We start from the raw sequence: 9,971 nt of genomic DNA, 5'->3' as shown, positions 1-9,971 counted from the left end.
CAAAAAGTGCAAGTGCAAAAATATGCAACTCCTGCAAGACAGGGCAGCATAGTGCAGGGACAGGACAAGACAGTACACACTCAGCAAAATAAAAGTAAATAATGATGAACGTCAGACATGATGGGTGTATCATTGTGATATAATAGTAGTAAGAACATGATAAAGAACATGATAAAGTGCAGATGTGCTCATAGAGATGGCGTACAGTGGCTGTGTAACGTTGTAGTATATAGTAAGGTCAGATGGAGTATGTGTGTGTGAGTGAGAGAGATCTGTCCAGTCCCTGAGTATTCAGGAGCCTTATGGCTTGGGGGAAGAAACTGTTACACAGTCTGGTAGTGAGGGTCCTTATGCTTCAGTACCTTTTTCCAGATGGTAAGAATGTGAAAAGTGAGTGTGAGGGGTGTGTTGGATCAGCCACAATGCTGGTGGCTTTACGGATGTAGTGGGTAGTGTAAATGTCCGTGATGGAAGGAAGAGAGACACCTTTGATCTTCTCTGCTGTCTTCATTATCCTCAGTAGGGTCTTGCGCTCCATGACAGTGCCGTTCCCAGCCCAGACAGTGATGCAGCTGCTCAGGATGCTCTCGATAGTCCCTCTGTAGAAGGTTTTGAGTATGAATGGTGGGAGATGGGATTTCCTCAGCTCAGCAGAGGCGCTGTTTGGCTTTCTTGGCTAAGTAGCTGGTGTTGTGGGACCAGGTGAGGTTCTCCGCCAGGTGGACACCAAGGAATTTGGTGCTTTTGACGATCTCCACATTAGAGCTATCAATGTACAGGGGCAGGTGGTCACTCCTAGGGGGGAATTCACAAAAGTGTCGGTAAAATAAGTAAACCAGAAGTGGTCGACAAATTTGTAAAATGTCGTATGAACGGCAAATTCACAAAGGCAGATGTTACCATCTCTGAATGTCTCGTAAGTCTGTCAATTTTCTAAAATGTCGTATATCTTTTCATCGTACAAACGACATTTACCAAGACTTTTCAAAAGACAATTTGACAGACATTTTCATTTTGGAGAGCCTAAAGTGTCTGAAAAATTGTCGGTAAAAAAAATGAGTTTACAAGTAATTCTTCAAAATGTCGGGAAAAGTGGCGCCGAAAAAACCACGCCCACTTTTAACGACACTAATTCAAAAGTGTCGTACATGTCGGAAAATTGGCGGAGAAATGCTCTGTGAATTTGTCAGCTGTTGCTACGACACTTTCTACGACATTTTAAAGACATTTTTTCGTTCCCGACACTTTTGTGAATTCCCCCCCCTAGTCTTCCTAAAGTCCAGTGCTGGTGGCAGCAGGGTTTTGATGTGTTTCTTGACAAGCTTCTCAAAACACTTCATGATGATTGGGGTGACACTGGACACTGATGACTTCTTCGGCATGGGGACAATGGTGGTGGTTTTGAAGCACTTCGGGACAGTGGAGGTGATTAGGGAGATGTCAGTGAAAACATCTGCCAGCTGATCTGCACATTCTCTTAGCACTCTGCCAGGAATATTGTCTGGTTCTGCAGCCTTCAGTTAGTTAACTCTTTCCAGAGTCATCCTCTCGTCAGCCACAATTTGTAGAATTAGGTATGTTTGTGTCAAAAACAAATGCATTTATATTTATTTCTGGAAGTACAGATCATGTTTATGCACCTATTCTACATAAGCCAAGGAGTGTATTTTCCCTTTACTTTTAGAATTTAGGTTGCATTCACTTGGAAAAGGGGGTTGGGCCTGAAATATGTAGTGGCATACTTCAGAAAACATATCTGCTGCATAGCACTGCTTTCCAGGCATTCTCCATTATTTATATAATAAGTTGATCTTATCAATGGTGTACTGTTGTAGTAAGGTTTAAAAGTGAGTTTAATTATACAGGATGAATATCTTTATCTTGGTTTGCTGCAAAGACTAGACTCCCACCTTCAATGAGATAAGGAGTAATTTACCAAGACCCTGACAGAAGTTCAAGAGTACTTAGAGTGTTGCAACCTGTGTCAGCAACCCCTCCCCATCTTGTGTGTTTGAATGGAGTGCAAGTTAAAGGACAAGTAGTGGGCAGCAAGGTGTATGCCTATGTGTTTCCCCCCTCCCACCCTCAATACAGCATTGCCTATCATAATAATTGCCTATTCTAAGCTACAAGAGAAAGATCAGCCTAAACCACCACTACCATGTACAAGTTTGTTTGTTTTATAGAATTCTATACTGATTTTGGAGAACAAGGAAGATAAAGCGCATCTATGTGTCTGTAAGACATCTCTGCACCCATGTCATGCTTTCTAGCATTCTTCTTCCTTCGCCTGTTGAAATGCGGTTCTATTTCACTTGCAAATGTATTGCACAAACATATACAATACGAATACTAGGTTCTATTTTGCAACATTTCCTTCTGTTCTGATAGGTACCATAGGCCTATCCTGATATTCCCGATTAAACTATATCTACAGTACAAATCATAATAGTATGTTCTGGAATATACTATCTGAAGAAAGATTTGAGGCAGATATTGCATGTTTTTTAACAAATGATTGTGTGCATTTCTTACGAAAGGTGCTGGTATTTTTACTTAATCATCCTCATTTCAAGTGGCTTATATTTTTGTAAGCAAATTGGCATTTTTTTTAAAAATCATTTTTACTCACAATGCAACATTTTCTCCAGAATTCTAATTTAACCTTCAGCAAACACTTTGTTGGGAATATTGCAGTTTGTATGCTATACACCAAGGTGGACACTATTTAGCATCCAAATGGCAAATCACAGTCAGTAGCACCTATTTATGCAACTTGTTAGGGTCCCTTTGCTTCAGTACATGCACCACAAGTCTGGTGGGGTGCATTGGTGCTGCCACAAATGTTAACACCATTTATTGGGGCAAGTAGCAACAGCTGAACTATTTAATGGGTCAATGGTGAGTAAATAAATATATGTCATGCATTTTATTATTGCTAATATGATTTTATGCTTAAAGGAACAGTAACACCTAAAAATTAAGTGTTTTAAAGTAATGAAAATATCATGTAGTGTTGCCCTGCACAGGTAAAACTGATGTGTTTGTTTCAGAAACACTACTATAGGTCATATAAACAAGCTGCCGGGGAGCAATGGCGGAAATTGAAAAACGGCTATATGGCACAGGTTAACTAATGGAGAAAAGATAACATCATTAGACAGACAGAGTTTATCTGCTATCTGATGTGTAACCTGAGCCTTTTCTCCTTTGAATGGCTGCCCCCATTGCTACACAGCAGCTTATTTATATAAACAATAGTAGCGTTTCTGAAGCAAACACAGCAGTTTTACCAGTGCAGGGAAACACTGCATTATATTTTCATTACTTTAAAACACTTTTATTTTTTGATGTTACTGTTCCTTTAATAATGGCAAGCCTTTGGCACATTTTTACTGTGTGGAAATGTTGTCGAGATGAAAGAGGCTTTAGATGGAAAGAAAGCAGGAGATATATCACTTCTTGTAGCAGGGTATTTACTACGAAGTAAAATATACTTCATTTAGAATCCGCTTTAATGGCAATTTATAGATTTTATCTGTATGTGTAACTATATTCCCTCTAGTATGGTTTTAAGCCATATGCAGATTTTAGTGTTTGGTTCCAGTAGTGTTTATGTAGGAATTCAGACACCTGGGCAAAGTTAGTTGGTTTGAATTAGTGTAAGAAGTCCTAAATGCAATGCCTGTAATATGCTATTTATCCACATGATGGAGCTTGTGTCCCAGTAATAATTGAAAGGAATTTATAGTGATTAAAGTATGTAGAAAGTTCAAACTTGTTTTGTTAAAAAAAAAGCAAACTAAAATAAATCCTTTATTTGAAACAGCGGGGTAATGCCAGTTAAGGGCACATATATAGCATTTGAACCCAATTCAAGTGCTTGTTAATTTGAGGGCTTACATGTATATGCTCCCTACACATTGAACATCATTAAGAAAAAGCACAATTAACCTGTATCATTATATAAACATTTATCAACCTTTGGTAACAACAGTTCCCGTTTGCTAAAGCATTATATGTGGTTTTAGATTTATTTTCTAAGCTGTAGCAACTTGTTCATTGTTATTATTATCATCTGTAGCTTGATTCCCCAGTTTGACCCATAATAAATCTATAAGCACTAAATTGTGTGCTCTGCATTGCCCACCCTTTGTGAATACATCACTGCTGAATGCCGTCCATTCTTTATTCAACAAAAAAAGTCAAAACCCTGGCTTCTAAGAATCTGTGGCCTTATATGAAAATTGAGGTGTACAAGTATCATCTGACTGATCTGAAATACTCCGAGATAATATGCCACAGACAATCATTTCTGAATAGTACATTCTTACCCCTAAATAAACTGTTATTGCTGTAAAAAGTGGCTGTATGAAATATGACATTCTGCTGTGACCCTACAGCTTTATTAGATCTTGAATGGTAGCCCCTTGACTACATAGTTTCTTTCTAGAGTAGAACCTCTGAAACAAATTCAGTTTTTACCTGTTCAGAGCAATGTTACATTATATTGATTTTTTTTAATTAAAAGTAACATTTGCAATATGCGCTATGCGCCCCTGCTAAACGGCTGCACTTAATATAATAGGGAACAATGCATCAGCTAATGCTTCTGTGTAGCCTGCAGTCTTTCTTTAAAACTGCATAGAAAAATGTTAACCGTGTTTATCTATTTTTTTTCCTGCTTTTATTATCTACCATACCAGAGTCATTTCTATAAAGTGCTTCAGCCACTAAAGTATAAATCAAATGACCTTGAGGGGAAAAATGAAAAACTGTTGGAAGAGCCGAATGACTATAAAAAGCAGCTAAGGACTATGACAGGGGTACAGTTTTCTTCATCTATGCACAACAGTAACCAGTAAGAATGTATGCAATTGGTTTAGTCATTATAAGAAAAGCACAGTGAAATTTGGAATTTGCAAGAAAAAGAGTAAAGATGACTGGTATTGGTAAATTGACAAAAATTTAAGCTAACAAAGGGTACTGATGTAAGTTTTTAGGATGGTTAACACAAATCTGGGATTTTAGGGTAATTTAAAAGTATCTGTAACAATTATTTCAGTAGTGAACCATTAGTTGAAGAGAATACAGAAAAGAGAATTTAAAGGGGATGTTCACTTTCAGACACTTGTGCAAATATGAGCAACCCGTGTCATTAAAAACATTTTGTATTATTGGCAATTCCCTACTTAAATAAGAACAAAAGTAACTTAGGATCAGCGAAGTGCTGCTTCAATAGCATTTAATTCTAAAGCGGTTTAATTTTAAAGGAGAAGGAAAGTCTGTTTGCACTTGGGGGGTGCCAAATGTTAGGCACCCCCAAGTGAATGTAATTACTTATATGAAACCCCAGACTGGTGCTCCTATCAGCAGAAAGCTGCACTTGGGGGTGCCAAATGTTAGGAATGTGTTTACTTACCTGAAATCTCAGGCCAGCGCTCCTATCAGCAGAAAACTGCACTGGTCCGTGGTTATTCCAGTGAGCACCTCTTCCAGCTTCTTCTTTCTTCGTGCGCTGCACATGTGCATTAGAGTGAAAAGCCGAACTTTAACTAAAATGTCGGCTATTTCATTTTACTGCCTATGCGTCTCCCCTGGGAAATTTGAAGAAAGAAGAAGCCGGAAGAGGATCGCTCTGTGATACTCACTGGAATAACCCAGGGCCAGTGCAGTTTTCTGCTGATAGGAGCACCGGCCCGGGATTTCAGGTAAGTAAACACATTCACTTGGGGGTGCCTAACATTTGGCACCCCAAAGTGCAAACAGACTTTCCTTCTCCTTTAAAGGAGAACTAAAGCTTAACAAAAGAATTAGGGCTGAAATGTTGTATATTGTGTTTTTTTTTTTATACCAGCCCCAGGCAGCCACAGCAATTGGCAAAATGTTTTTTGTGTGTGTAATAAACAAGTAAGTTATCTGGAAACCTGTTATCCAGAAAGCTCCGCATTATACGAAGGATCTGTCACAGGCCCCTTTTTCTCTGTAATAAAATCTGGAAACCCCCAGGTCCCAAGTAATCTGGGCAAGAGTTCCCATATTTGTAATAGCAATGAGTGAGGTGTGTGTATTTGATTGACCTTCTTCCACTACAGTGGAATACTATTCACTAAACCTCAGCTACTGAACAGACAATACATGTGGCAACATCACATGACACACGTATCTAAAAAGAATAGTGATTAATATAGATTTTATTGCACCATTAACCAGAGTTAGGGGAGTGGGGACAATGCAAAAAGTATAACTACTGTATTTATAAAATACAAAAGTCTTTTCTTTCTTTTGTTTACTGTAAAAATTCTTCGTACACATTGAAAACCAATAAAAACATTTGTGGAAAAAAAAAAAATACAAAAGTCATGATACAAGGGTTGATCAGTAATTCATTTAGATGTCAACCTCGAAACCAGGGCAATTAGCTTCAGAATTTAGTAATCAGCCTTATGGCATCTTATATGACAAACCTCATTATCAGCTTGATGATTTGCGACAACGCCTAAGCTTCTCAGCGGCTCTGAGCATGTGTAGTGTCACTGATACTCCTATGCAAGATGGGAAACCATTATGAAGGCCTGAATCATTACTATTACAAAGATGCTGAACTTTTAGGCTGGTGCAGTACATGTAGTAAATATAAGACATCCTTTCTACCCATGTTCATTTTTTTGGGTTTAGTTTGCCTTAAAAGTAAACAAAAATTGTTATACAGGTATGGAACATGTAATCCAAAATGATTGCGACCTGGCATTTTCCAGCTAAGGGATCTTTCTATAATTTGAATCTCCATACCTTAAGTCTGGTAAAAAAAAAAACTAAAACATTTAAACATGAAATAAACCCAATAGGATTGTTTTGTCTACAATAAGGATGACTTGTATCTTAGTGGGTAACGAGTACCAGGTACTGTTTTATTATTACAGGTATGAAATCCTTTATCCGGAAACCAGTATCTCATAGATTCCATTTGATCCAAATAATTCAGATTTTTGAAATGTCTTTTCTTTTTTCCCTGTAATAATAAAACAATACCTTGTACTTGATCCAAACTAAGATATAATTAATCCTTATTGGAAGCATAACCAGCTTATTGGGTTTATTTAATATTTACATGATTTAAGGTATGATGATCCAAATTACGGGATTAGTAACTGGAAAACCCCAGGTCCCGAGCATTTGAATAACAGATCCCATACCTGTACAATCAAAAAGGAAATCATTTTAAAACTTTGAGTTATTTGATTAAAATTGAGTCTATGAGATATTGCCTTCCTGTAATTCAGAGCCTTCTGATTAACTGGTTTCCATATATCTGATCCCTTACCAGTACAATATAACGTGTCCTGAATTTTTTTCTGTCTTTTTCCCAGAAAAACCCTTAAAATGCTGGTGGCACAGGCCAAAAGCCACCTCCACTCTACCTTAAAACCTGACAACTTGCTTTGTTGCTACATAAAGGGGCATATTTATCAAGGATTGAATTTCGAAGTAAAAAAACAGCGAAATTAAGTACTTCAACAGTTGAAGTATTTTTTACAGCGAAAACGGTCGTATTCGATCGAAGTACAATCAAACGATTTAACCCTTCAAATCGGACGATTCTAAGGATTTTTCAAAAAAAAAAACTTTGACTTCTCAAACCTTGCCCAAAAGCCTCCGATAGTTTCTAGAAAGTCCCCCATAGGCTAAACAGCAATTCGGCAGGTTTAACGTGGCCAAATGTCAAAATTTTTTAAAGAGACAGTTCTTGATTTTTTAAGTGGTCGAGTTTTCAAGGGTTTTCAATTCGAATCAAAGACAAAGTCGAATTTGGCCTATTCAATGGTCGAAGTACCCAAAAATTACTTCGAAATTCGAAGTTTTTTCATTCGAAAATTCACTTCAACTTTTGATAAATCTGCCCCATAATGTCACACTCTACACATGAGCTCTTGTATATGAATCCCTTCATGAGTCTAATATTGCAGTGCAGTCCATTTGTGAAGATGTCTTCTGGTTAAATTGTATAACTTTTTCCATTTCTGTAAAGTTGTGCCAAATATTAGAGATCAAGAGCAATTCTGTGTACACTCGGATGTTATTTGTTTGGTCAAAGGATGAGCAAAAATCTAATATATTAGTGATTCATGTGGTTTTTGTATTTTGTTTTTTTTTCTCCTCCTTTATTGAGTTTATGAAATAATGCTACACACACAAGCCAGGGCAGTGCATGCTGCGTTTGTACAAGCTCAGAGGGACGCCACTGGAAACTATTATTTTATCCCAATGTAATGCATGCTCCACATGAAATAAAACCTCATATTTAAAGTAATAGGATGATAGAATTTAAAATTCTAGTCCTACCCAGCAAGCCTGTGCAGTGGAATTTCTTGACTTGTTTTCAGCAGCTGCAGGAACACAAACGCGATAACTCCAGTTTGAAGGAAAACATACCTTATTTATATTTAACATTTAAATTTGCATAAAGGCTATTCAGCATGTGGAGTCTTGAGCATGTTTATTCGTATGGGTAGGATTATCTATGGCTGTTCTGACATGATACCATTATACAAAGACTGTGATCAAACTGTTGCCTCCACTGGGAAAATATAATTATGCTGGTGGTGTGCTTGCATGGTTTTACCAAGTAATACCTTCTGATGTTAATGTCTATCAACAAAAAAGCACTGAAATATATTCCTTATTTTCAAAACTGTGAATTTTCAGTAAAAAAAAAAAATTTAAGCCGAAAAAAAGGTCTGCAGTAACTAAATGCGTTGTCAGTTATTTTTTTTAATAGTAGGAACAGGTCTGAACATGTGTTCTTGTTATTAAAATTAATTTATTATGTAGCATTATGAAGAGGAAAGGAAATGTCACTCTGAAATGGAGATAAGATGCCAGAGATTAGCCCTTCAGCTGGCCGACACCAAACAGTTGACTCAACAAGGAGACTATAAACTGGAAAATTATGACAAAGTTAAAAGGTAAGACATTGATGTGGTGTTTTGCATATTCTATACTGTATGGAAATGTATAACCAATGGTTTGTCATGTGGAAAATACTTCCTGTGTGTTATGGGCCTTAACACTGGAATGAAAATGTTTTGGAGGTACATAGTTTTGTCATATATATTAGAATAAATAAAGTATCTTGTGGTTGAAAAAAAATCATTTCAACATTAAATAAACCCAATAGGATTGTTTTGCCTGCAATACCTGGGTGCTGTGTTATAGTTCAATAAAACATGGAAGGAAGTGCAAAATGTATTTTAGAAAAAAATATATACAGTATACACACACAAAAACATAAACATTCCATTTGTTCTAAATCATACTGGTATGTAAGTTGTAAGAAAATTATACATGGTTTAAAGTTTTAAAGGCTTTTTATCCCCTTTAATTTTCAGAGTTGATCTGTAGAGGGAGCCTTATTCCTATATATAAAGAGAAGCATTGACTGTTGCTCTGACAAAGAAGCCTTATCCAGTCACACTAATGAAACACCTGCTAGAAACCAAATTATCTGGAATGTGTGAAGGCACTCTATAGATTTATGAAGCAATGCATTTCAACTGAATATGAAATTACTTTTATTATAAAAAGTTAGGGGAAAACATGGATTGTTTTCTAAACCCTTAAATGATGGGTATCATTACCTGTTACTGTAATATTATATTATTACTGTGCTAACTAGTTCTTGCCGTTTTCAGTTTGTTTCTATTAGTGAACTAGATGCCATTGAACATGAGCTGTTTGAACTAAGGAAGAATTTTGAAATATCGGATGTTTCGTCCAAGACACAATCTAAAGATCAGAATGATTTGGTGCACGAGGTACATGCATGTTTCATTACTTGCAGTTGGACTTTATTGAAACCTGCATCATCATTTGTATAGTTTTTTATAAGGTCTTGCCAGCTTGTTTGCAGGAAAAGTAAAGCATAAATATAGGGCTAAAGTTCTGTACTTCATTTACTTGTGTATCATATC

General features: G+C 36.8%; 1 pseudogene; it reads left to right on the top strand.

The window, feature by feature from the left end:
* Positions 1 to 6,870: 6,870 nt before the first annotated feature.
* LOC108707540 overlaps positions 6,871 to 9,971 on the top strand; it is a 63,480-nt pseudogene continuing 60,379 nt past the window's right edge.

Source organism: Xenopus laevis, chromosome 2L, assembly GCF_017654675.1.
Source record: "Xenopus laevis strain J_2021 chromosome 2L, Xenopus_laevis_v10.1, whole genome shotgun sequence".
Lineage (NCBI taxonomy): Eukaryota > Metazoa > Chordata > Amphibia > Anura > Pipidae > Xenopus > Xenopus laevis.
The sequence above is the reverse complement of the archived record's forward strand: the minus strand, read 5'-3'. Positions and strand labels throughout refer to the sequence as shown.